This window comes from Oncorhynchus gorbuscha, linkage group LG04 (genome assembly GCF_021184085.1).
Source record: "Oncorhynchus gorbuscha isolate QuinsamMale2020 ecotype Even-year linkage group LG04, OgorEven_v1.0, whole genome shotgun sequence".
NCBI lineage: Eukaryota > Metazoa > Chordata > Actinopteri > Salmoniformes > Salmonidae > Oncorhynchus > Oncorhynchus gorbuscha.
In genome coordinates, this window is record NC_060176.1 from 38189997 (window position 1) to 38217611 (window position 27615).

The 27615-nt window shown below is 42.2% G+C and overlaps 1 protein-coding gene across 2 annotated transcripts in view; it reads left to right on the forward strand.

The window, feature by feature from the left end:
- The first annotated feature begins 9754 nt into the window (after window positions 1–9754).
- The window catches only part of LOC124034040 (serine/threonine-protein kinase TAO3-like), a 96147-nt gene continuing 78286 nt past the window's right edge, over window positions 9755–27615 (forward strand). Inside the window, exon 1 of one of the 2 annotated variants that reach the window (XM_046346737.1) lies at window positions 9755–9932. The gene's annotated coding sequence lies outside the window, so the exon portion shown is untranslated. Of the gene's footprint in view, window positions 9933–10209; window positions 10441–27615 lie in introns of those variants that run through there. The other variant, XM_046346738.1, reaches the window with a different exon arrangement.

The following is a 27615-nucleotide window of genomic DNA, read 5'->3' on the forward strand; positions in this document are numbered from 1 at the left end:
AACGGAGAGAATCCAGTGGATGCCTGGGGTACTTCTCGCAGGGCAAACATTAAGTGTGGGAGAAGCATGTCCCAGTTTTTCCCGTCTCGGGACACCACTCTTCTCAACATGCTTTTAATCGTTTTGTTCAAGCGTTCACACAACCCGTCTGTTTGAGGGTGGAATATGCTTGTACGTATCTGTTGAACCTGATATAACCGACACAAGTCCTTCATCAACCGGGACATGAACGGGGTTCCTTGATCAGTTAAGATAGTCTTGGGGAGGCCCACACGAGAGAACATCAGGAATAACTCCTTGGCAATTCCCTTTGACGACATGTTACGCAGGGGTATGGCCTCCGGGAACTTGGTAGCGTAATCTATAACCACTAGGATGTATTCGTGTCCTCTGGCGGATTTTGGGAGGGGTCCTACGAGGTCCATAGCTATGCGTTCAAAGGGAGTCTCTATGATGGGGAGAGGAATCAAAGGGTTACGTAGGTGTGGCCGTGGGGCTGTACGTTGACATTGATCACAAGTGCTACAATACCTGGCCACATCCCGGGTGACCCGGGGCCAACAGAATCTCTGCATGATTCTGTCAATAGTCTTGTCTCGTGCCAGGTGTCCTCCTAGGACGTGGGAATGGGCTAACTGTAGAACTGTATCCCTGTATGGCCTAGGCACCATTAGTAATTCCTGGTTTTCCCCCCTTCGTTGTACGACCCAGTATAAGAGATCCCGTCTGATTGCATAGTAAGGAAGAGGGGGCTCACCTGATCCGTCGACGTTCCTCCCGTCGATCACCTTCACCTTCCTCATGGCCTCCCTTAGGTCTGGGTCTCTATGCTGCGAGGTGATAAACTGTCCCTTTAATTCCTGGGGCAGGTCAACCTCGGTAGAGGGATATGGAGGTTGTTCCACATCCCCATCAGGGGTGACCGAGGAGAATCCCTTCCAGGTTCTCTCCTCAGATGGAGCTTCAAATATATCCCTTAGCGCCTGGTTGCTCCTTCCTTCCTGCGTTGTGTATAGCCCTTCACATGTGTCTTCATCGGTGGTTTCTTGGAATATCTGTCGTAAACGTTGGGTCGCTATTTCTTCCTCTGCTGCAGAGGACGAGGACGTGGCTACGTCTCCTTGTAGGACTACTACCTCGGGCTTGGATTTTCTCTTCTTTCCTGTCCCCCTTCTTCCCGTGCATAACGTCATCTGCCGAAGCTCCTTATATAGGGGACAGTCTCTCCTGATCAATAATGGCACCTTCAGCTGCGGCACTTTCCCTGCCCTGACTGTACACCTTCCTTTTGGAGTGAGAATAGGCAGATTCATAGTGGGGTAATAGTGGGTGTCTCCATGGATACAGGATACGGCTACTTTGTCTGGTAGCAGTGTTGCGGAGGTCACCATCCGCTCCTCTACTAACGTAACCATACTTCCCGAGTCGAGAATAGCTACCACATCTTGTCCTTCGACTCGCACCGGAATCTCTGAGGCTGGGGCTATCTCTGCTAACCAACAGTGTTGATCCTGCCCCCTCAAAACGGGATGTGTGGAGGTAGGCAGTGATGACTCCGTGACCATGGGCTCATCCTTGCTAGGACATTGTGGGGCATAATGGTTGGGAGACTGACATTTATAACACCGAACCTGCTGTGTGGTGGCTGACTTCTCCCACCTCCGGGGGGGGCTTGGACGTTTCGGTGACGGGCGCGCCGGGGTAAGTCATGGTACGGGATTGGAAGACTCCTTCCGTTCCTCCTTGTCACTTTTTAACAACTCCCCTGTAGACCGATATGTTTCCACCGCCTGGGCTATGTCGTCGGCTGACAACGGGTTGGCTTGCCCCACAACCCTTTTTAAGTCACTGGGTAATTCTCTCAATATCTTGTCCACTACGAGAGTCTCTATCACATGTCCTACTCCCTTTCCAGGTTCTAGCCACTGTTTCGTCAGTCGTATTAATGCGAAGATCTGGGCACGGATGGGTTGATCAGCTGTATAGGTCCATTGATGGAACTTTACAGCCCTATCTCTGGCAGTCAGCTGGTACCGGGACAGGATCTCGGTTTTTAATCGCCCATAGTCCGCAGCTTCGCGGGAATCCAGGTCAAAATAGGCTTCCTGAGCGACCCCGGTCAAAAGAGGGGCTAATGCGCTCGCCCATTCTGTGGGCGGCCACTCTTCCAAGGTGGCCGTCCTTTCGAAGGTCATGAGGAAGGCCTCAATATCATCCTCCTTGGAGAGACGAGGTAAGATGGCGTGAGCAGCCGCTCTTGGCTTAACTCTAGGTGCTTCTCGTCGGCTCAGCTGTTGTTGCAGGAGTTCTATGGTTGTCTGCTGTGCCGTGATCAATTGTTGTAGTAGGGCGTTATCCATCGTTCTTGAATGGTTCCTCCGGGTCTACTGGAAGAATCTTGATTTACTCACTTATCCTTGTGTCACTCGTCCACCTAATGCCCGCATCCTCCACCAATGTGAGCGGACCAAGTAATTGGGCATCACTCTAAAGCGGGAAGGTGGAATAAACGAGTCAGGAGTAGGTTTTCTTGATTTAACACAGTTCTCTATTGAGGGCATTTGGTCAACAAAAACATTTCAACATAATCAATGAAAATCTTCCAAGGAAAAAAACATACATCTTCTTCTCCAGATGAAACAGGAACACAATAGGATTATCTTTAAGCTACAACTAAAAGTCACGGGATTGTCACCGTCTTAGTGGTTCTTCCTGGATAGCTCCTCTCTCTCAGTGGCCATCTTCCAGAGATAGTTCCCCCCCCCCCTCTCTGCTGGTTCCATTCTCTCTCTTATAGAGGAAGGAGAGTATGTCATTAGTACCGTCAGCTGTGCTTAATTGCCTCTGGTTACCTTGTCTCCCATGCCTTGTTGGGCTACTATCCATGAGCCCAGCCTGCCCTCTGGTGGTCCTTCCACACTGCTCTATCAAATCAAAGACATAATTATAACATAATAACACACAGAAATACGAGCCTATGGTCATTATTATGGTCAAATCCGGAAACTATCATTTCGAAAACAAAACGTTACGTATTTTATCTAATGGGTGGCATCCATAAGTCTAAATATTCCTGTTACATTGCACAACCTTCAATGTTATGTCATAATTACGTAAAATTCTGGCAAATTAGTTCGCAATGAGCCAGGCGGCCCAAACTGCTGCATATACCCTAACTCTGTTGCACAGAACGCAATAGAAGTGACACAATTTCTCTAGTTAAAAGAAATTCATGTTAGCAGGCAATATTAACTAAATATGTAGGTTTAAAATATATACTTGTGTGTTGATTTTAAGAAAGGTGTTGATGTTTATGGTTAGATACTCATTGGTGCAACAACTGTGCTTTTTTGCAAATGCGCTTGTTAAATAACCGTTTGGCGAGGTAGGCTGTGATTCAATGATAAATTAACAGGCACCGCATCGATTATATGCGACGCAGGACAAGCTAGATAAACTAGTAATATCATCAACCATGTGTAGTTAATTAATGACTATGTTAAGATTGATTGTATTTTACAAGATACGTTAAATGCTAGCTAGCATCTTAGCTTGGCTCCTTGCTGCACTCGCATAAATAGGTAGTCAGCCTGCCACACAGTCTCCTCGTGGAGTGCGATGTAATTGGCCATAATCGGTGTCCAAAAATGCCAATTTACTGATTGTTATCAAAACTTGAAATCGTCCCTAATTAATCGGCCTTTCCGATTAATCGGCAACCTCTATGTACGTACAGTCCCTGTGGGGATGACGTCATCAATGCACTTATTGATGAAGACAGTGATTGATGTGGTGTACTCCTCAATGCCATCGGAAGAATCCCGGAACATATTCTAGTCTGTGCTAGCAAAACAGTCCTGTAGCTTAGCATCTGCTTCATCTGACCACTTTTTTTTATTGACAGGTGCTTCCTGCTTTAATTTTTGCTTGTAAGCAGGAATCAGGAGGATAGATTCATGTTCAGATTTGCCTAATGGAGGGAGAGCTTTGTACATGCTCTTGTCACCGTGCCTGTATGGGCCAACGTCCTCAACCAGTAATCATCTGTTGTCACAGTTTCAAGACCAAGAATCTTATCCTGCATGAGGCTTGAAAGAGGGGTAACTTGTTACATAAAGGACATTCCTTCCGTGTCTATGATAACACGCCCGGTGTGGCAAAGCAACTTGCTGGCTACAGGGAAGTCATGACCAGTGGCGACCCGGCATTCAGGGCAAGTGGGGCTGAGCCCCACATTTTTAGGTAAAATAATATTTTTGAGGTGGGTTTGCCTGTTTTGCTTGTTAATTTGGCATTAATACGTGTTACACATCAGTTTGCCAAAATAAATACATATAGTGTTCACGGTCGTCATAATGAGGAGCGTGGTAAGCGTACATAACGTACATAACTCTTTAATGAAAGAGAGAACACTGAACTAAACGAACCGTGAAGCTATATGGCTAGTGCAGAACAGGCAACTAAACATAGAATATAACCCACAAAATACCCAAGGAATATGGCTACAGGCTAAAGTTAATAAAGCCGCATACAAACATGGTCTCATTTTTGCTTTCTTGAGTAACACCGTACCCAAACTGGCCGTGCGCATCCACACCAATCCTGATCACGACACGCAGGTTGAAATATCAAAACAAACTCTGAACCAATTATATTAATTTGGGGACAGGTCAAAAAGCATTAAACATTTATGGCAATTTAGTTAGCAAGCTTGCAGTTGCTAGCTAATTTGTCCTATTTAGCTAGCTTGCTGTTGCTAGCTAAGTTGTCCTGGGATATAAACTTTGAGTTGTTATTTTACCTGAAATGAAAGGTCCTCTACTGCGACAATTAATCCACACATAAAACGGTCAACCGAATCATTTCTAGTCATCTCTCCCCCTTCCAGGCTTTTTCTTCTTTGGACTTTATATGGCGATTGGCATCTAACTTACCACGACGACCAAACAAACACAGTTCCTTCTTCAATCACCCATATGGGTATCTGCTTCTATAAACCAATGAGGAGATGGGAGAGGCAGGACTTGCACGGCGCTCAGCATCACAAATAGAACTGACTTCTATTTTAGCACTTGGTAACGCAGACACTCGTTGGCACACGCACAAGCAGTGTGGGTGCAAAAATTGAATAACATTTATATTTAAATGTATTTTGCAACGCTCGCGCACGCGACACGACGGTGTGGTCAGTATGTAGCAGCTCCAAAATGCAAGTGTTGCAGCCTAGATCAGTGCTTTCTGTAGTGGAGGTCAAGTCAGCAGAAAATACCAAGCATTGTGCCTGATTGACAGAAAACTGAGCCACTCATGGGACAGTATATCACCCCTAAGTCTAAGGTTAGAGTTAGAAAATTTTATCCCCTTGGGTTCTGCCATAGAGTTTTATTATAAGTGCCCCTCCAAAAAGGTCTAAGGTCATTGGCCACAGATTGACATCAAATCACATTATATCTACAGTAGCATTGATAGTACCTCCAAATTCTTAGCTAGCAATCAAACATTATTGGTCACATATACATGGTTAGCAGATGTTAATGCAAGGGTAGCGAAATGCTTGTGCTTCTAGTTCCGACCATGCAGTAATATCTAACAAGTAATCAAACAATTTCACGACTACTACCTTATACAGACACAAGTGTAAAGGAATGAATAAGAATATGTACATATAAATATATGGATGAGCGATAGCTGAACGGCATAAGCAAGATGCAGTAGATGGTATAGAGTACAGTATATACATATGAGATGAGTAATGTAGGGTATGTAAACATTATATATAGTGGCATTGTTTAAAGTGACTAGTGATACATTTACTACATCCAATTATTAATTATTAAGGTGGCCAGAGATTTGAGTCAGTATGTTGGCAGCAGCCACTCAATGTTAGTGATGGCTGTTTAACAGTCTGATGGCCTTGAGATTGAAAAACAGCTTCTGTCTCTCAGTCCCAGTTTTGATGAACCTGTACTGACTTCGCCTTCTGGATGATAGTGGGGTGAACAGGCAGTGGCTCGGGTGGTTGTTGTCTCAGCTTAGAGTGCTGATCTTGGATAAGTTTCTGGCTTTTTAGAACAACGAATATGATAACATGGATAGGGGGGGCCTTATCCAAAATCAGCACTCCTACTTAGTACAGGCTGAAACAGATTGCCACCCAGTAAGAGGTGGACCCATAGAGTAGCGGGTAAAAGTAACAACTGCACTACTAGGTCCAGTTAGAGGGGGTGATGACTCAGTGGAAACGGGAAAATAATACAGGTTTATTGCCAGCCTCATACACCAGAATTACAGGAGAAACAGGAAGTAGTGATATAGGAAGTGTGACATGGTATCTATAGAAGACAGGAATATTTATTACACAGTGGTATAGCTAAAGATATACCAATAGTAAGAGTATTAGCAGATAACATGGAATACAATAACAAGGCTATACCAATAGAAATGTCAAGTGTACAGCAGGAGGATATTCATAGGTATGCGTAATGGCAGGCTATAAATGTGATTTAACACATAAGATTGATAAAATCTAGCAAGGAATAGGAAGCAAGCTAACATGGTAAACAACTTAACATCCTATACCGTTAACAATGTAGCTTAGCATGTTAGAATTCCGGATATCATGAGGGGCCGCCATCTTGGAATGGTCACATTATAATAACTGGAAGTGGCGGGTACGGAAACGCATGTTGGCCAGAGGCCATATTGAATATGGAAAAATAACCTTGCGGCCATCTTGAACCTATAGGTTTCAATGGAAAGTAGAGTAAATATTGGCCCAACAGAAAAATGATTAATAACGCGACCATAAGGGGATAAACTGGCTATGTAACATGATATACTACAGCAACATGATATTGATATCGCTACCAACTAAGTTACATCAAGTAACAATAATGACTATAACAGCACATACAGAAAGTAACTATAAAAGCACTCTGGCTGCAAAGTCCATTTACTCTGGGCAGTGACACACACACACACACACACACACACACACACACACACACACACACACACACACACACACACACACACACACACACACACACACACACACACACACTAAAGTAGTCCAGAGGTTGTAGCGCAAAAGGTGTTCACCAGTTGTAGTCCTTGGATGTGGAAGTCCAGATGTGAGGGTGCAGTTTGGATGCGCCTGTGTCTCTAATCTCCCTGTACAGCTGGAGTAGGCTGAGGTTAGAGCAGCCTAAACTGGTCCAAACCAGATCCCTCCTTAATGGTGATTGGTTGCGTCAGTCTGGTGATCAGTGATATTTTCAAGGCTAAATGGCAACCAATCAGAGGTCAGTTGACCAAGGTCAGGGGAGGTGAGAGATCTTCAGCCAGACACATCGGCACTGGAATGAGGGGAGGTGTCAATGAGGAGAGGTCTCGGTATGCATCTGGACCCTGACACCTCTTCTGATGAACATATAAAAAATATTTCAAAAGCAGCCTTTTTCCATCTTTGTAACATTGCAAAAATCTGATATTATTATTATTTTTTGTCCAACAATGATGCAGAAAAGCTAATCCATGCTTTTGTCACTTCAAGATTAGACTACTGCAATGCTCTATTCCCCAGATACCTTGACAAGGCACTACACAAGCTTTAGCTAGTGCAAAATACTGCTAGAATCTTGATGAGGACCCAAAAATGTGATCATATTACTCCAGTGCTAGCCTGGCTTCCTGTTAAGACTAGGGCTGATTTCAAGGTTTTACTGCTAACCAACAAAGCATTACTTGGACTTGCTCCTAAATATCTCACCAATTTGTTCCTGCTGTACATACCTACACATATGGTATGGTCACAAGACGCAGGCCTCCTTATTGTTCCTAGAATTTCTAAGCAAACAGCTGGAGGCAGGGCTTTCTCATATAGAGCTCAATTTTTAAGTCTTTATTGAAGACTCATCTCTTCAGTACGTCCTATGATTGAGTGTAGTCTGGCACAGGGGTGCGAAGCAGCACGGGCCTGACACTAGAGTGACGAACCACCCTTGCTGTCTCTGGCAGGCTTGCGCTTCGTGCAGCAGTGGAGACCTCCGTGGGCTATACAGGGCCTTGGCTCAGGGTAGTAAGTTAATGGTTTGTTTTATACCACTTTGATGTTGTGGGGGATGTGCTTTGGCAAAGTGGGTGTGGTTATATCCTGCCTGGTTGGCCCTGTCCGGGGGTAAATTTGGACAGGGCCACAGTGTCGTCGCTTCCTCTTCACACCAAGACCTGAGCCCTAGGACCATGCCTCAGGAATACCTGGCCTGACGACCCCTGGATGTCCCCGTCCCCAGTCAACCTGGTCGTGCTGCTGATCCCGTTTCTGCTGTTCTGCCTGCGACTATGGAACCCTGAAACTGTTCACAGGATTTGCTACCTGGAAGTGCTGCTGATCCAGTTTCTGCTGTTCTGCCTGCAGCTATGGAACCCTGACCTGTTCACCGGTTGTGCTATCTCGCCCGGGACCTGCTGTTTCGTCTCTCTCGCACTCTCTCGCTAACCAAAGCATAGGTATTAGCTTGGCAGCCAATGCAAGTCTAAAGGTCCGTCAAGGAGCTTATGCAAACTTGGTTCCGAACCACCCCCAGACCATAATACACATGCACTATGGGATGCATCTCTGCCTGGTGCGCATACATTTTCATTTAAAAAACCCTGTCAAAACGCATCACTGCTGCCCTGGCCCCCTGGACTGCAAGGGAGCCATGAGGCATATTCATTTAACCCAGTTGTGCCCTGTAATAATGGGAATTGATGGGAAATGATGTAAATATATCACTAGCCACTTTAAACAATGCTACCTTATATAATGTTACTTACCCTACATTATTCATCTCATATGCATATGTATATACTGTACTCTACATCATCGACTGCATCCTTATGTAATACATGTATCACTAGCCACTTTAACTATGCCACATTGTTTACTTTGTCTACACACTCATCTCATATGTATATACTGTACTCAATACCATCTACTGTATGCTGCTCTGTACCATCACTCATTCATATATCCTTATGTACATGTTCCTTATCCCCTTACACTGTGTATAAGACAGTAGTTTTGGAATTGTTAGTTAGATTACTTGTTGGTTATCACTGCATTGTCAGAACTAGAAGCACAAGCATTTCGCTACACTCGCATTTAACATCTGCTAACCATGTGTATGTGACAAATAAAATTGGATTTGATTTGATTTGAATTTGTTGCCTGTTTTTTGGATCTATCATTCTCAGGTACAACACCAGATGGCAGTGTCACCTCAGATTTTATGAACACTGCCACGTGACACATTCGGTCAGAATTGACATATTTCTGTGACCGACATTCACGACTTCAGTGTTCAATTAACATGTTCGTTTGACGTGGGCATGAATAATGGACTGAGACCTCATACAGTCTGCCCAAGTATTCATGATCGTCTTTAACATTTTATATTTATTTAAAGCAAAGGAAGGATGTCTGTGATGATCGCCTATAGCAGATAACCGATTAAATTGTTGTCCTCTTCTGTGACTCTGAACTCGATTGTTTTGCCTTGTAATAAATTGGCCATAATATTATGTCAAATTGTGTCGAGTTAAATGTCAAATTTGACAAGAAGCGATCTGATCAGTGCACTTTATTGATCAATAATCAATGGACATTATCTACACAATTGTGGCACATATAGGGGAAGAAAGGTTGAATGCTTGTTTTTGTGCCAAACCATAAAATTTCTGGAGGTGCATCGAACTGCTTCTTGACACAATCTACGAATTTATTTTTCAGCCTGTCAAACTAGCTGTCAGTGACGAGGGGCTGTACTCGTGTGTTAGCAGAGGACTCTCGAGCCCTCATTCAGGAAGTCCTGACAACTCTTCAGAAAGTCAAGTCATCTCCTCCGGAGTTGGACTAAATGTTATTGGAGACGTGGGATTCATCACTGGTCAGTTTTTACATTGGTTTATTCATGATGTGTATATCTTATTGATTTAAACGTTTTACTGTTGTAATTTGCTGACCTCATGCAGTACGAGAGACACTTAAGTTCCTACAACGCTGCCATCGTGCCTTAGTTTCCACAAGCTGAAGTCGAAGTATGTTACTGTGAATTGAGTATTTCCTAGTCATGCTACCAGGCTAATGTTGATTCGTCTTCATCATGACTCATAGCTTGCCAGATAACATGACTTACTGCCAAAGTTAAGATTGGAACGCATCTGTTGTATTAACGTCAGTCTGTGACCAGAGGCAGCCAGTGGAGTGCGTATGGTAGTTAAACTGTGCAAGCCAGTTAATAACTGTTCTGTTGGTTACACCTGCTCGCAAAACAATTCTCACTATCGGTTTCATTGAACATTGTTTGTACATACAAGGCTATTTAATCGATGAAAGTATTGCTTGGCAAATGAGGAACAGAGGACGCGTTTTCATAAAAGCACCTGAGCTCATGGGTAAGTGTATTGCCAACAAATGACAAGCCAGTGTGGTACGCAAACTGAATCGCTTGATAAATAGTACACCATGTTTTCAAACCTGTATTCAGTTGCTCAAAAGCATTTCAACTTTATTTTGCTGTCAATTTTTAAAATGGTCATTTTGTTCCAAGAGACGTTTTACTCGATCATTGGCGAGTTGTCTCGAGACAGATGGGTCTACAGTGTAGCCAGACTGTCTGGCTGTGACAGACTGTTTTCCAGCAGACACATTGTTGCGAGTGAACGCTCTACAACCATCTACTTGATCATTTTCTGGACATTCTACGATTGATTGATTGCCATACATCGACGACGAAGGCATAGCGCAATGCACATGTTAGACAATGTCAATGGAATGAGCCGATATAGGCAATACAGTAACTGACAGACAGAACAAAAAGTACAGTACGCGAGTCTAGTGCGCCTATTCTATTTGTGCTCGAAGCAAATGTTGGACTTGTGTACACTGGGTAGGCTAGTTTAATGACATTGACGGCTACATTCAAAACATTATTCTCTTTTCATTTCCCGTCTTTTGTCATTCGTGCAATGATTTCAAACAGAGCTTAGCCACTAATACAGAGCTTTTGTTTCCGTAATCTGCAGAAAAGTAAATGTAGGTTAACATGACCCGCTTGAAATGAATGATTTTAAATGGCTAAAATAGCAGCCAGTGGAACAGCTTACAAAAAGCAACCCGACTTCATGATGTCATCGCTTTATGTATACAGCTTGAGTAGCAAACTAACAGATATGTTATTAATGAACATGCAATAGCTTGCAATTTCCCAAGATATTGCCTTAGCCATGTGAGGTCATGAACTACCATATTTAGCATATTGGTATTCAGAGCTTGTCTTGTTTATTCTGGTTGCCAGGTGTATGTTGAAACCATATTCGTCTTTTAGATGGGTTTATTTATAAATAAAAAACAACAACTTGCGTTAAAGGAAACAAATTAATTCATAAATAAACATATTATTTCATTACATAAATTGCATAAGCCTATGCTTTCCCATACAGTAACCTCAAGTAGGCCATCTAGGTCATCAGTAAGTCTCTGGTTCTGAGAAAGAAGTAGCTATGAACCAAAAGTTAGTGCCAGGCCTACTTTTCGTTCCATAAGGATGCCTGCATCGCCTGGCTATCTAGCTGATAATACTGGTATCTAGGCCAGTTAAATGTTTATTGTATCAGGATGAATGTTTAATTGAAGACAATAGCCTGAAATAGGTGTGTGTGGCCAAAGTTCAACTGAACTTGCCCTTTCAAATAAAATTTTATTTGTCACATGCGCTGAATACAACTTTACCGGGAATTGTTTGCTTCAGAGCCCTCACCAACGATTCATAGTATAAAAAAACACACAAGGAATAAAATGCATAAGAATGAAGCTAAATATTTGTATTTTACCATTATTTAACTAGGCAAGTCAGTTAAGAACAAATTCTTATTTACAATGACTGCCAAACCCAGACGATGCTGGGCCCAATTGTGCACCGCCCCATGGGACTCCCGATCACGGCCGGATTTGATTCAGCCTGGATTCTAACTATATACAGGGAGTACCACATCAGTGTGCAGGGGTACAAGGTATTTGAGGTAGATATTTACATTAAGGCATGGTAAAGAGACTAGGCATTAGTATGGATAATGAAAGTAAGAATTAAGAACAGAGTATATGATGAGTGTGAAAGAGTCTTGGTGGTATGTTTATAGTGCCTTCAGAAAGTATTCATACCCTTGACTTGGTCCACATTTTGTTGTGTTACAGCCTGAATTCAAAATGGATTAAATATATATTTTCTCACCCATCTACACACACAGCCCCATAATGGCAAAGTGAAAACAAGTTTTCACAAAATTTGGCAAATGTACAGAAATATTTGATTTACATAATGATTCACACCCCTGAGTCAATACATGTTAGAATCACCTTTGGCAGCGATTACAGCTGTGACTATTTCTGGGTAAGTCTCTAAGAGCTTTGCACACCTGGATTGTACAATGTTCGCACATTATTCTTTGAAAGATTATTCATGCTCTGTCAAATTGGTTGTTAATCATTGCTAGAGAGCCATTTTCAAGTCTTGCCATAGATTTTCAAGCAGATTTTAAGTCGTATGTAACTAGGTCACTCAGGAACATTCAGTGTTGTCTTTGGTAAGCAACTGCAACTATATGGGTCCTTGTATTTTAGGTTATTGTCCTGCTGAAATTTGTCTCCCAGTGTCTGTTGGAAAGCCACCTGGACCAGGTTTTCCTCTAGGATTTTGCCTGTGCTTAACTCTATTGTTTTTCTATTCATCCTAAAAAAATCCCTAGTCCTTCTGATGACAAGCATTATCCATAACATGATGCAGCCATGCTTGAGAATATGAAGAGTGGTACTCAGTGATGTGTTGTTGGATTTGCTCCAAACAATGCTTTGTATTCAGGACACAAAGTACATTTCTTTGCCACATTATTTGCATTTTTACTTTAGTGCCTTATTGAAAACAGTATGCATGTTTTTGGAATATTTTTATTAATTACAGGCTTCTTTCTTTTCATAATGTCATTTAGGTTAGTTTTAGGGATGCACAATGAACATATCGGAATCGGCCGATGTCTGTTTAATTTAACGCCGATGTGCAAAACCGATGTCAAAGCTGACATGCATACCTAATAAAACGTGGTACATGACTAATGACGCCACGTAAAATGTTGTGCAACACAGCATTCCTAACCTAGCCCACAGTCTGCTGTGTGGATCAAGCAGTCAACAAGTCAAGCAGTCATTTGAAAGAGTAAGAACATTTCAGCGAGACAACTCAAAGGCGAAATCCATTAAATCCAAGATAATGGAATTCATTGCCCTTGACAATCAACCGTTCTCTGTCGTGGGTGATGTTGGCTTTCGCCGACTGGTGGAGCACCGGTACACACTACCAAGTGCGCTATTTTTCAGATGTTGCCCTACCGGAGTAACACATTAATTGCGTCACTGTTTTAAGCTTCATGACATACTGTCATATTATGGAAAGCCATTTGGATCTTTGCGTGTCAAAAAAGATACAGTAGCGCTGTGAAGCTGTACAAAACAATCTGCAAACACCGGCCACAAACGATGTGTTTACAATACCATGTTGGTAATAAAGCATAATTTGTTCGACCGCAACTTGTAGGGTAGCTAGTTTTAGGTTAGTACCTAGCTTGCACCAATACAACAAGCCTGAAAACAATGACCAGTAGAAACTGCAGTCATTTTCATTAATCTTAGCAATGATTTAGGAATCCTTATGAGTAAGTATTTGCTTGGTTGCCACTTGGTGTTCTCCTATTGAAATGGCACTTCAGTTCATGAAAATAAATAGCCAGCCAGCTACTTAACCCTGTTGCCCAGAGCTAACGTTATAAGCAGCCAGCTAGCTTCATCTGGCTAGTGAGGCTCAACCGGACCGGGTTATGTGTTGTGAAGCTAGCCACAATACGGATTAGGCACAATAGTGGAATTTGTGGTTTACCTTCAAAATAAAATAACGTTATTGACAGTGATGAGAATACAATTTTATTTTGAAGGCTAAAGCCCACTGTTGTGGCTAATCCTTATTGTGGCTAGCTTCACATAGATGGGTCTGACCACCATTAATCAAATAAGAACTGTCTTATAAATTAGGGTTATTTTAGATGACACCTAGCTATATAGTTTGCTAGTTAGCTATAGCTGCTGAAACAGATTTGTCATTTTGCCATGTTTTTGGGGAAGAACATTGACAGAACATTGACAGCACTGTAGGTGCACAAGACAACATTACCAGCATCATAGCATACGTATCGGTGAATCGTTGTGACATGAAATATGAGTGATAGTTCTTACACAATGTAAAAAAAAACAAGAACGTGTTTAATTATTATGTGACGTGCAGTCATATTCAGGTCCTGATTGGTCAACAACTGTTATTTGACATGCAAAGACCCAAACGGCGTTCCATAAGTCCTGGTTGAGAATGAAACGACTGATCAAATGCACAATGAAACGGCACAGCAAGTAAGTGAAAGAAATGGGTTTTGATTGTGTTTTACTGGTATTGGAGACATACGTAAATGTCAACAAAATAACTTTTTTTGTGTGTGTAACCTTTTATTTAACTAGGCAAGTCGGTTAAGAACAAATTCTTATTTACAATGATGGCCTAATCCGGACAAAGCTGGGCCAATTGTGTGCTGCCCTATGGGACTCCCAATCACAGCAGGATGTGATACAGCCTGGATTTGAACCAGGGACTGTAGTGATGCCTCTTGCACTGAGATGCAGTGCCTTACATCGCTGTGTGTGTGTTTAACTAATTAACTGTACTAGAAGGTTCAATGCTAACTAGCTAACATTAGGCTATAGCTAGCTTTGCACATGGCTCTTTCTGTCAAAATTAGATATAATATGTAATATCTCAAAATGTAGTTAGACTGTTTTACATCATTCATGGATGGACGTGTCTCCTGTTGCCATGGTTGTCCTTAGTTTGAAGATGTAATCCGGAGACAGGTGTTTTCTCCGTCTCCTTAGCTATCATCAAATTCCACAGATTTTCAAAACTTGGTCCTCCAGAAAGTGGAGAGCAAAATTTATGCTGTTTTGATACACGATACATAAAACAAAAAAAGCTGCGTTAGACAGAATTACCTAGACCTAGGTAAGATGCTACATGGCAGACTGATCTCCCAGCATGTCAAGCCCACTCATGATCTCTACCAATCATGGCTAGCTGGAAGGTTGGTGTCTTTTTAAACCAACTAGGCTCGTAATACATTTGTTTTGGCTTTTTCTGCCCAATTTCGTGGTATCCAAATTGGTAGATACAGTCCTGTCCCATCGCTGCAACACCCGTACGACGGACTCGGGAGAGGCGACGTTTGAGAGCCGCGCATCCTTCGAAACATAATAATATAATAATATAATAATACATAACCCAGCCAGTCCTCATGAGTCCTCACGAGAGCCAGTTTCATCATAGAGCTTGATGGTTTTTGCGACTGCACTTGAAGAAACTTTCAAAGTTCTTGAAATGTTCTGGATTGACTGAATGTCTTAAACTAATGATGGACTGTCGTTTCTCTGCTTATTTGAAATGTTCTTGCCATAATATGGACTTGGTCTTTTACCAAATAGGGCTATCTTCTGTATACCTCTCCTACCTTGTCAGAACACAACTGATTGGCTCAAACGCATTAAGATGGAATGCAATTAACTTTTAACAAGGCAAACCTGTTAATTGAAATGCAGTCCATGTGAATACCTCATTAAGCTGTATGAGAGAATGCCAAGAGTGTGCAAAGCTGTCAAAGGGTAGCTACTTTGAAGAATCTCAAATTTAAAATATATTTTGATTTGTTTTACACTTTTTTGGTTACTACATGATTCCATATATGTTATTTCACAGTTTTGATGTCTTCACTATTTTACAATGTATACAATAGTAAAAATAACGAAAAACCCTTGAATGAGTAGACGTGTCCAATCTTTTGACTGGTACTGTATGTCTTGTGAGTGTGTGTATAGTCAGTATAAGATAATTAAATGTTTACACTGACTAACAATTCAGTAGTTTTATGGCTTGGGATAGAAGCTATGTCAGAGCCTGTTCTTCCAAGAGCCAATGTTCCGTTACCGTTTGCTTGACAGTAGCAGAGTGAACAGTTTATGGCTTTGGTGGCTGAAGTCTTTGACAATTTCCTCTGACACTGCCTGATATAGAGGTCCTGGATGGCAGGGAGCTGTCCCCGTCATGTACCGGGCCGTCCGCACCACATCTGTAGCTCTTGAAGGCGGTGCATTTGCCATACTAAGCGTGATGCAGCCAGTCAAGATGCTCTCGATGGTGCAGCTGTAGAACTTTCTTCCATTCACCGCCCCCTGTCATCTGAACACTGTTAGTTTAGCTTGTCTGTTGAATATTCCGATGTGACATCCTCTCTGCCTCCCAAATGGCTCTGTATATAGTGCACTACTTTTGACAAAGGCCCATAGTGCACTACATAGGGAATAGGGTGCCATTTGGGATGGGGTGCCATTTGGGATGCACCCTGTCACTGACATTTTGTGTATCCATGATCTTTTGGCTGGTTCAATGGTTGTGAGTATATGGTATGTGTGCATTACATACAAGTGGCGGTCAGAGAGAGGGAGAGAAAGAGACTGAGCTTGTGTCTCAAATGTGCACTATAAAGGTAATAGGGTGCCAACTTTTTTGACCAGGGCCTACTACTTTTGACCAATGCCCAAATGGAATTGGGTGCCATTTGGGACAATGGCAGGCCCAGCCTCCAGGTCTCTCTCCCAGGCAGGCATACTCTATTTCAGGGGGAGGTTTATACACTGGCAACAAAAATTAAATACAAAAAAAGTATTGCTCTGAAACTCGAAATTGAGCTAAGCATCCCGTTTCCATTGATCATCCTTGAGATGGTTCTACAAATTGATTAGAGTCCAGCTGTGGTAAATGCAATTGATTGGACATGATTTGGAAATGCACACACCTGTCTCTGTATAAGCTCCCACAGTTGACAGTGCATGTCAGACCAAAAACCAATCCATGAGGTCGAGACAGGCTTGTGTCGAGGCACAGATCTGGCAAAGGGTAACACAATATTTCTGCAGCATTGAAGGTCCCCAAGAACACAGTGGCCTCCATCATTCTTAAATGGAAGAAGTTTGGAAACACCAAGACTCACCAACCACAAAGACAACCTGACACAGCTTGAGAGAATCTGCAGAGAAGAATGGGAGAAACTCCCCAAATACCTATGTAAATGTGGTATTTCTGTTTTTTTTTTTTTTTAAATGTATTTTTCCTTTGTCATTAGAAGGTATTGTGTGTAGATTGATGAGGGGAAAATAAAACAATTTAATCCATTTTATAATGACACTAACGTAACAATGTGGAAAAAGTGAAGGGGTCTAAATTCTTTCCGAATGCACTGTATGTCAAACAGCGATTAAGGTTAACGGCAAATCACTTTTAGTGTAATCCTGAAAAGGCTAATTTAAGACCAGCGAGCAGTCAGCCACTAAGCAGGTGAGCAGAGCTACAAGGGCCAGCATGTGGCCTGAGAGGACCTGGGCCCATTCTAATTAGCACTGATAACAGTGCTCCAAGGAAAGCCTCATCTCTAGCGCTCACTCTCTTTCTCACCTTATGTCTTTCTTTCCTCCCACTGTCACTCTACCCCCCCAGGGATATACATCTTACCTTTCAAGACGATTCAATAGATACATGGGCTCCAATACGGTGCAGGAACGATCCGTTTTAGTTTGAAACTATTCGATGCGATACTGTTTGATTAGAGGAACGAATCGATGTGATGTGCAAATAGTCTGGGAAGCAATTTGATTAGCTGTTCAGGAGTCTAATGGCTTGTGCATCGGTTTGAGTGTGTTAAGAACTGCAATGCTGCTGGGTTTTTATGCTCAACAGTTTCCCATGTGTTTAAAGAAGGGTCCACCACCCAAAAGACATCCAGCCAACTTGACACGACTCCATTGCGTCCCACAGTTAACATGGGCCAGCATCCCTGTGGAACTCTTCTGACACCTTGTAGAGTCCATGCCTTGACAAATTGAGGCTGTTCTGAGGGCAAAAGGGGGTGTCAACTCAATATTAGGAAGTTATTCCTAATGTTTTGTACACTCTGTGTATGTAGTCACCTGTAATGGAGGCAGACTAGTGGTTATCTGCCACCTCACTAACAGATAAGGGGGGTGGGGGGAAAATGTAGCCTATGCTTTTTCTCTCCTCATACTTTTGATCCAAAATCACCATCACCCGCTTGTCTTTTTTCCAGATGTAAGAGTTTCAACTCGTAATGTATCAATATTTACAGTGGGGCAAAAAAGTATTTAGTCAGCCACCAATTGTGCAAGTTCTCCCACTTAAAGATGAGAGGCCTGTAATTTTCATCATAGGTACACTTCAACTATGACAGACAAAAAGAAGAAAAAAAAAAGAAAAAATTAAAAATTAATTTATTTGCAAATTATGGTGGAAAAGGATTTGGTCAATAACAAAAGTTTCTCAATACTTTGTTATATACCCTTTGTTGGCAATGACAGAGGTCAAATGTTTTCTGTAAGTCTTCACAAGGTTTTCACACACTGTTGCTGGTATTTTGGCCCATTCCTCCATGCAGATCTCCTCAAGAGCAGTGATGTTTTGGGGCTGTTGCTCTGCAACACTGACTTTAACTCCCTCCAAAGAATTTCTATGGGGTTGAGATCTGGAGACTGGCTAGGCCACTCCAGGACCTTGAAATGCTTCTTACGAAGCCACTCCTTCGTTGCCCAGGTGGTGTGTTTGGGATCATTGTCATGCTGAAAGACCCAGTCACATTTCATCTTCAATGCCCTTGCTGATGGAAGGAGGTTTCACTCAATCTCACAATACATGGCTCCATTCATTCTTTCCTTTACACGGATCAGTCGTCCTGGTCCCTTTGCAGAAAAACAGCCCCAAAGCATGATGTTTCCACCCCCATGCTTCAGAGTTGGTATGGTGTTCTTTGGATGCAACTCAGCATTCTTTGACCTCCAAACACGACGAGTTGAGTTTTTACCAAAAAGTAATATTTTCGTTTCATCTGACCATATGACATTCTCCCAATCTTCTTCTGGATCATCCAAATGCTCTCTAGCAAACTTCAGACGGGCCTGGACATGTACTGGCTTAAGCAGGGGGACACATCTGGCACTGCAGGATTTGAGTCCCTGGCGGCGTAGTGTGTTGCTGATGGTAGGCTTTGTTTATTTGGTCCCAGCTCTCTGCAGGTCATTCACTAGGTCCCCCTGTGTGGTTCTGGAATTTTTGCTCACTGTTCTTGTGATCATTTTGACCCCACGGGGTGAGATCTTGCGTGGAGCCCCAGATCGAGGGAGATTATCAGTGGTCTTGTATGTCTTCCATTTCCTAATAATTGCTCCCACAGTTGATTTCTTCAAACCAAGCTGCTTACCTATTGCAGATTCAGTCTTCCCAGCCTGGTGCAGGTCTACAATTTTGTTTCTGGTGTCCTTTGACAGCTCTTTGGTCTTGGCCATAGTGGAGTTTGGAGTGTGACTGTTTGAGGTTGTGGGCAGGTGTCTTTTATACTGATAACAAGTTCAAACAGGTGCCATTAATACAGGTAACGAATGGAGGACAGAGGAGCCTCTTAAAGAAGAACTTACAGGTCTGTGAGAGCCAGAAATCTTGCTTGTTTGTAGGTGACCAAATACTTATTTTCCACCATAATTTGCAAATAAAAAAATAAAAAATCCTACAATGTTATTTTTGGATTTTTTTTCTCATTTTGTCTGTCATAGTTGAAGTGTACCTATGATGAAAATTACAGGCCTCATCTTTTTAAGTGGGAGAACTTGCACAATTGGTGGCTGACTAAATACTTTTTTGCCCCAACGTGTGTGTGTGTGTTTTCTCTCATTTATTATGCTGTGTTTAAGTGTAGCGCCATCGTGCTTATCTGTGTTAGACAAGGGCTGATGGAATGACCCTATACACTTTTATTAACCGTGAGAAGCACACATTTTGACAAATGAGACTCCGTATGTGCAATGCAATAACTGGCAAAGGCCTGCCTCCCTTCCCCCATTGCCTATAAACTGACATCCTGTGTACTTCCTGTGTATAGGGCACTGTAGGCCTCCCTGAGTTGGTGGCGGGGGCAACCTGTTGCGAGTGAGTCCCTGCGAGTGCATTGCATTCACATTTCCTCCTCCCCCTCTTCTGCTGATGCGCAACACAACTCTGTCATGCGTCTAAGCTGAAAGCCTTGAACTTGTTTCTCTTCTTTCCTTCCCCGCCTCTTCCCTCCTGCCATGTGAGAGGAGACTTACTTTTGAAAAATATATATTAAGGGGATGGATTTCGAGAGGGAGAATCGTCAGTTATAGCCGTGTGTGTGCATACAGTGCCTTCAGAAAGTATTCAGCCATTGACTTTTTTCACATGTTATGTTACAGCCTTATTCTAAAATTGATTACATTGAGAAAAATAATCTACACACAATACCCCATAATGACCAAGCAAAAACATGTTAGACATTTTTGATAATTTCTAAAAATTTAAAACCCAAAATATCACATTTACATAAGTATTCAGACCCTTTACTCAGTACTTTGTTGAATCACCTTTGGCAGTAATTACAGCATTGATTGTTATTGGGTATTACGCTGCAAGCTTGACACACCTGTATTTGGGGAGTTTCTCCCATTCTCTGCAGATCCTCTCAAGCTCTGTCAGGTTGGATGGGGAGCATTGCTGCACAGCTGTTTTCAGGTCTCTCCAGAGATGTTCGATCGGGTTCAAGCCCGGGCTCTGGCTGGACCACTCAAGGACATTCAACGACTTGTCCCGAAAACACTCCTGCATTATCTTGGCTCTGTGCTTAGTCGTTATCCTGTTGGAAGGTGAACCTTTGCCCCAGTCTGAGGTCCTGAGTGCTCTGGAGCAGGCTTTTATCAAGGATCTCTCTGTACTTTACTCCGTTCATCTTTCCCTTGATCTTGACTAGTCTCCCAGTCCCTGCCGCTGAAAAACATCCCCATAGCATGATGCTGCCAACACCGTGCGTCACTGTAGGGATGGTGCCAGGTTACCTCCAGCCGTGACCTTTGACATTAAGTCCAAAGAGTTTAATCTTGGTTTCATCAGACCAGAGAACCTTGTTTCTCATGTTCTGAGTCTTTAGGTTACTTGGCAAACTCCAAGTGGGCTGTCATATGCCTTTTACAGAGGAGAGGCTTCCATCCTGCCACTCTACCATAAAGGCCTGATTGGTGGAGTGCTGCAGATATGGTTTTCGTTCTGAAAGGTTCTTTCATCTCCACAGAGGAACTGTAGAGATCTATCAGTGACCATCGGGTTCTTGGTAACCTCTCTGACCAAGGCTCTTCTCCCCTGATTGCTCAGTTTCGCTTGGCAGCCAGCTCTTGATGGTTCCAAACTTCTTCCATTTTGGAATGATGAAGGCCACTGTGTTCTTGGGGACTTTCAATGCTGCATAATGTTTTTGTTTTTTACCCTTCCCCAGATCTGTGCCTCGACACAATCCTGTCTTGAAGAGCTATGGACAGTTTCTTCCAGCTTATGCCTTGGTGTTTGCTCTGACATACACTGTCAACTGTGGGACCTTTATAAAGACAGGCGTGTGCCTTTCCAAATCATGTCCAATCAATTGAATCTACCACAGGTGGACTCCAAGTTGTAGAAACATCTCAAGGATGATCAATGGAAACACGATGCACCTGAGCTTAATTTCGAGTCATAGCAAAGGGTCTTAATACTTATGTAAATAAGGTAATTCTGTTTATTTTTAATAAATTAGCAACAATTTCTAAAAACCTGTTTTGCTTTGTCATTATGGGGGTATTGTGTGTAGATTGCTGAGGCTTTTTTTATTTTTACTTAATCCATTGTAGAATAAGGCTGTAACGTAACAAAATGTGGAAAAAGTCTAGGGGTCTGAATACTTTCCGAAGATATATGCGCCAAGACAGTAGCAAAGCACATCAAATATTAAAGCGTTGCACTGTCAAGCTTAATGTTCTGCTCTGATCTGGGCTGTCTCCCAAATGGCACCATATTCCCTTTATAGTGTACTATTGTTGACCAGGGCCCATAGAGCTCTGGTTTAAAGTAGTGTACTATATAGGGAATAGAGTGCCATTTGGGATGTAGATCAGGTTTAACTATAAGAATGCTTTCTCGGATGACTAGGAAAATTATGCTCCTCCAATCTAAGTATCCTACTTTTTCCTTTTAACACTCTAGGCCTCTAGAATGCTGCTGTAGATGACTAAGAACTCATTTTCCCACACATTTCAAGCAGACATGGCTCAAAAACAAATGACAATTACAAGTTAACTTTGTTTTAAAGAGCACAACCTCTTCTATAATATGGCACCAAAATCATGGTAATAAGAATACCATAATTTTGCCTTCCCTTGTGTAAAGACATTATCAGACAATTGTTAACACTATACAAAAAAGAGTATTTAAATTGTAGTACATTAGACTAAGTTACTCAAGTACAATATTATTTACATATTATAATAATAAACCAAAATGTGACCAGATAACAATATTTCAAAACCCACACAAAGTAGGCTATTTGATTGACAATGATTACTTCTGTAACAATGTAAAAATGCAACAAAAAAAATATAAAATGTCTCAAGATTTAGTACAAAATATAGAAATAGTTGCCTACTTTGACAATTCAGTGAATGCAAAACGTTTTAGATGGAGAAATATTCAGAAAAACTCAATGTACCAATTATTAGATCTGTTCAGAGACCATTTTAGTATACTATTTCCCTAATAATACAGTGCCTTGCGAAAGTATTCTGCCCCCTTGAACTTTGCGACCTTTTGCCACATTTCAGGCTTCAAACATAAAGATATAAAACTGTATTTTTTGTGAAGAATCAACAAGTGGGACACAATCATGAAGTGGAACGACATTTATTGGATATTTCAAACTTTTTTAACAAATCAAAAACTGAACAATTGGGCGTGCAAAATTATTTAGCCCCTTTACTTTCAGTGCTGCAAACTCTCCAGAAGTTCAGTGAGGATCCCTGAATGATCAAATGTTGACCTAAATGACGATAAATACAATCCACCTGTGTGTGATCAAGTCTCCGTATAAATGCACCTGCACTGTGATAGTCTCAGAGGTCCGTTAAAAGCGCAGAGAGCATCATGAAGAACAAGGAACACACCAGGCAGGTCCGAGATACTGTTGTGAAGAAGTTTAAAGCCGGATTTGGATACAAAAAAGATTTCCAAAGCTTTAAACATCCCAAGCTGCACTGTGCAAGCGATAATATTGAAATGGAAGGAGTATCAGACCACTGCAAATCTACCAAGACCTGGCCGTCCCTCTAAACTTTCAGCTCATACAAGGAGAAGAATGATCAGAGATGCAGCCAAGAGGCCCATGATCACTCTGGATGAACTGCAGAGATCTACAGCTGAGGTGGGAGACTCTGTCCATAGGACAACAGTCAGTCGTATATTGCACAAATCTGGCCTTTATGGAAGAGTGGCAATAAGAAAGCTATTTCTTAAAGATATCCATAAAAATTGTTGTTTCAATTTTGCCACAAGCCACCTGGGAGACACACCAAACATGTGGAAGAAGGTGCTCTGGTCAGATGAAACCAAAATTGAACTTTTTGGCAACAATGCAAAACGTTATGTTTGGCGTAAAAGCAACACAGCTCATCACCCTGAACACACCATCCCCACTGTCAAACATGGTGGTGGCAGCATCATGGTTTGGGCCTGCTTTTCTTCAGCAGGGACAGGGAAGATGGTTAAAATTGACGGGAAGATGGATGGAGCCAAATACAGGACCATTTTGGAAGAAAACCTGATGGAGTCTGCAAAAGACCTGAGACTGGGACGAAGATTTGTCTTCCAACAAGACAATGATCCAAAACATAAAGCAAAATCTACAATGGAATGGTTCAAAAATTAACATATCCAGGTGTTAGAATGGCCAAGTCAAAGTCCAGACCTGAATCCAATCGAGAATCTGTGGAAAGAACTGAAAACTGCTGTTCACAAATGCTCTCCATCCTACCTCACTGAGCTCGAGCTGTTTTGCAAGGAGGAATGGGAAAAAAATGTCACACTCGATGTGCAAAACTGATAGAGACATACCCCAGCTGTAATCGCAGCAAAAGGTGGCGCTACAAAGTATTAACTTAAGGGGGCTGAATAATTTTGCACGCCCAATTTTTCAGTTTTTGATTTGTTAAACATTTGAAATATCCAATAAATGTCGTTCCACTTCATGATTGTGTCCCACTTGTTGTTGATTCTTCACAAAAAAATACAGTTTTATATCTTTATGTTTGAAGCCTGAAATGTGGCAAAAGGTCGCAAAGTTCAAGGGGGCCGAATACTTTCGCAAGACACTGTATATGTAGGATAAATTCATATTTCACACTCACTTTTTAGTGTTTGCATTTCACCTAAAACTTGCCATGGAACTTCTGGAAGCATGGCCTTACATTATCTGCAAACCATTTCACACCATTTCACACTTCTCTGGAGCTTGACCTCCATAATGGCCTTGGAAGTTTCGATTGGCCCTTACTGTGCCTCAATAATAGATGTTGGCGTCAAGCAAGCCTCTCACCAGAGGAATGGAGGAAAAATAGTTGTCTGCATAAAGCTGGTGGTGTGACAATAGGTAGCCTCTTATGAGCTCCATTACAACTCTGTAGGCTAAGCTGAGCTCTTTTGCTTCATCCCCGCATGTACCTACTTAGCTGCTCAAACCGGTTGTGTGGCATTTTGATAGCTATATATGGAACCCTGAGGGCTGCATCAGTAGCCAATGAGAGGGTAAGCGGTGGATGCCCACAAGAATATTGATGCCTATGAAGCATTTAATCTCCTCTTCAAACGTGCCAAACCATAATGGGGAGGCATTGGATGTGTTGGCGGACAGGTTTGTGTTAAGAAAAAACGGACTCCTACTACTGTTTTAAAAACAACTCCAAAACCCCTGCCACTGTCACTTTAAGCCAAGGCTGTGTGGTACAAGGGTGAATGGTGGGACTTGGGGCAGAAGCACTTCATGGAAAGTTAGTCTCCCCTCTGATGTGCTCTTGCTCCTCCACTTCCTGTGCTTCTTGCTCCTCCACTTCCTGTGCTTCTTGCTCTCACTCTTCCGCCTCTCAACTCTACTCTCCTCTCCCTCCTCTTCACTCTCCTCTCTCTCAACTCTACTCTCCTCTCCCTCCTCTTCACTCTCCTCTCTCTCCTCTTCCTCTCTCCACCCCTCCATGCGCCTCATCTCTAACTCCTCTTCTTCCCTGCCTTCTGCTGCTGAGCCCTGACTCTCCACATCACTTCCCTCGGTTTCACTGACCAAGGAGGAGAGAGTGGGAGGAACAAAAATCTCAATCGCTCTTTCACTCACACACACTCTCTCCTTACCTTTCTTTTTCTCAGCTGCACACATACTATCTAATAATCAACACTTAGGGCAGTGTTTCCCAAACTCTCCTCGGGACCCCAAGGGGTGCATGTTTTGTTTTTTGCCCTAACACTACACAACAAAGCTTGATGATTATTTGAGTCAGCTGTGTAGTGCTAGGGCAAAAACCAAAACATGCACCCCTAGGGGTCCACAGGACCGAGTTTGGGAGACCATGTCTTAAAAGGTTAGTTACAACACACCTCCTATTAAACACACCATAACACAACCATGTGGTACCCCAGGAAGAGTAGCTGCTGCATTTTCAATAGCTAATGGTAATCCTAATAAACTAAATCATGATGCTATACAGAACTTTCATTCAACCAACCAATCAATCATCAATGAAAATGATTTTATTATGCCCTTAGTGGCCAGATTGTTTCTCAGTTCATTGTGTGCACACAAAACGATGTTCCTAGATTATAACCGTAAAGGCGATATATGGCACACACACTTCAAGACCCATGGTCAGATGACTTAGTTAGCTATATATATATGCCATTCAGCAGACGCTTTTATCCAAAGCGACTTACAGTCATGTGTGCATACATTCTACGTATGGGTGGTCCCGGGGATCGAACCCACTACCCTGGCGTTACAAGCGCCATGCTCTACCAACTGAGCTACAGAAGGACCACAGGATCATATATGTGACCGACCGCCTTGATTTGGTCTTATGTAGGAACATTTGCAATATTTATTTTAATTTTTACATTGGATAAAAGTAGAGACTCAAAGTTAGAAAGTTACATGTCATACACTGCAGTTGGTGGGTGGGCGTCATTGGGCGTGCAATGGTTGCGCGCCCAATGGTTGTGGGTGAATACAGAAGCACGCACCACTTTTCTGTTTATTTTTTATTATTTTTTGAAACAAGTAGTTTTTCATTTCACTTCACCAATTTTTACTATTTTGTGTTTGTCCATTACATAAAAATCCATTTAAATTACAGGTTGTAATGCAACAAAGTAGGAAAAACGCCAAGGGGGATGAATACTTTTGCAAGGCACTGTAAAAGGAAATCAAGGTATATATTTTATGAATGTATGTAATTTGCAAAGATGACAAACCATCAGATAAACACATTATTCTAATCTCTATTTTTTTTGTCTAGTTAGTTGGTTGTCTGTATGGCTAACGTTAGGTAGGGAAAGTGACAGCTTGACGCTTCGAGCGCGGCACACATTTACAGCTACACAACTTTTCTAGCTTGACAGATTATCCTGACAGTTCCCTAAATAGTTAGCTAGCTATAGCAAGCAGCGTGAGTCGTTTCCATGTGAATTACTTTGGTAAAAACAAGACGAAACAACCAACTAGTTAACTGACTATACTGGACCTACAGCTAAACACTGTTCCACTGCTGATGTACTCACCTGTATCAACCCGGTGATCATGACAGGATTTGCTAACCTGAGTGCTACTCCCTAAATTACACAGCATCAAACATCGACAACACCAAAAGCATATCTGCAGTTTACTTATTTCACTCACCTCTACGTCATCACTTCTAAAGTCCAAGGATGTGTCTGAATCATTTTCACCAACCAACATAAACACAGCATCTTGCACAGTGAAAGTAGAGTCCGCTTCGGGCCTTTCAATTTGAGTAATGAAGTGGGACAAAATACTAAAAAGTAATGACGGCATACCTTGTTTCTGGTTGATAACAGCCATGCGAATAAGACACCAGGTTGTTGGCAAGTTAATTTTGCAATATTGACCAAGATATTAATGTTAGAAAAACCAGACCTTACGCGGCTGCTATAGTAATTTAAAGAATGTCCATCGAAGGCCGATATGGGTTCTAAAGGGTTATTTAATTATGATTTGAAAAGACCGCAAACCCTGCATACTCTGGTGGTTTGAGGCGAGAGGTCTGGTCGTGCAAAAGCAGACAGGTTGTCCCAAATGGCACCCTATTCCCTATATAGTCCACTACTTTTAACCAGGGCCCATAGGCTCTGGTTAAAAATGGTTCACTGTATAGGGAATAGCCAGGGTGCCGTTTCGGATGCTGAGTGGGTACAGATGTTGGGTAACGGGTACTCTGCCAGCACCACTATATTTAATTATCAATATTGACCGCATCCTACTACCACCTCACAATAGACACCCTAT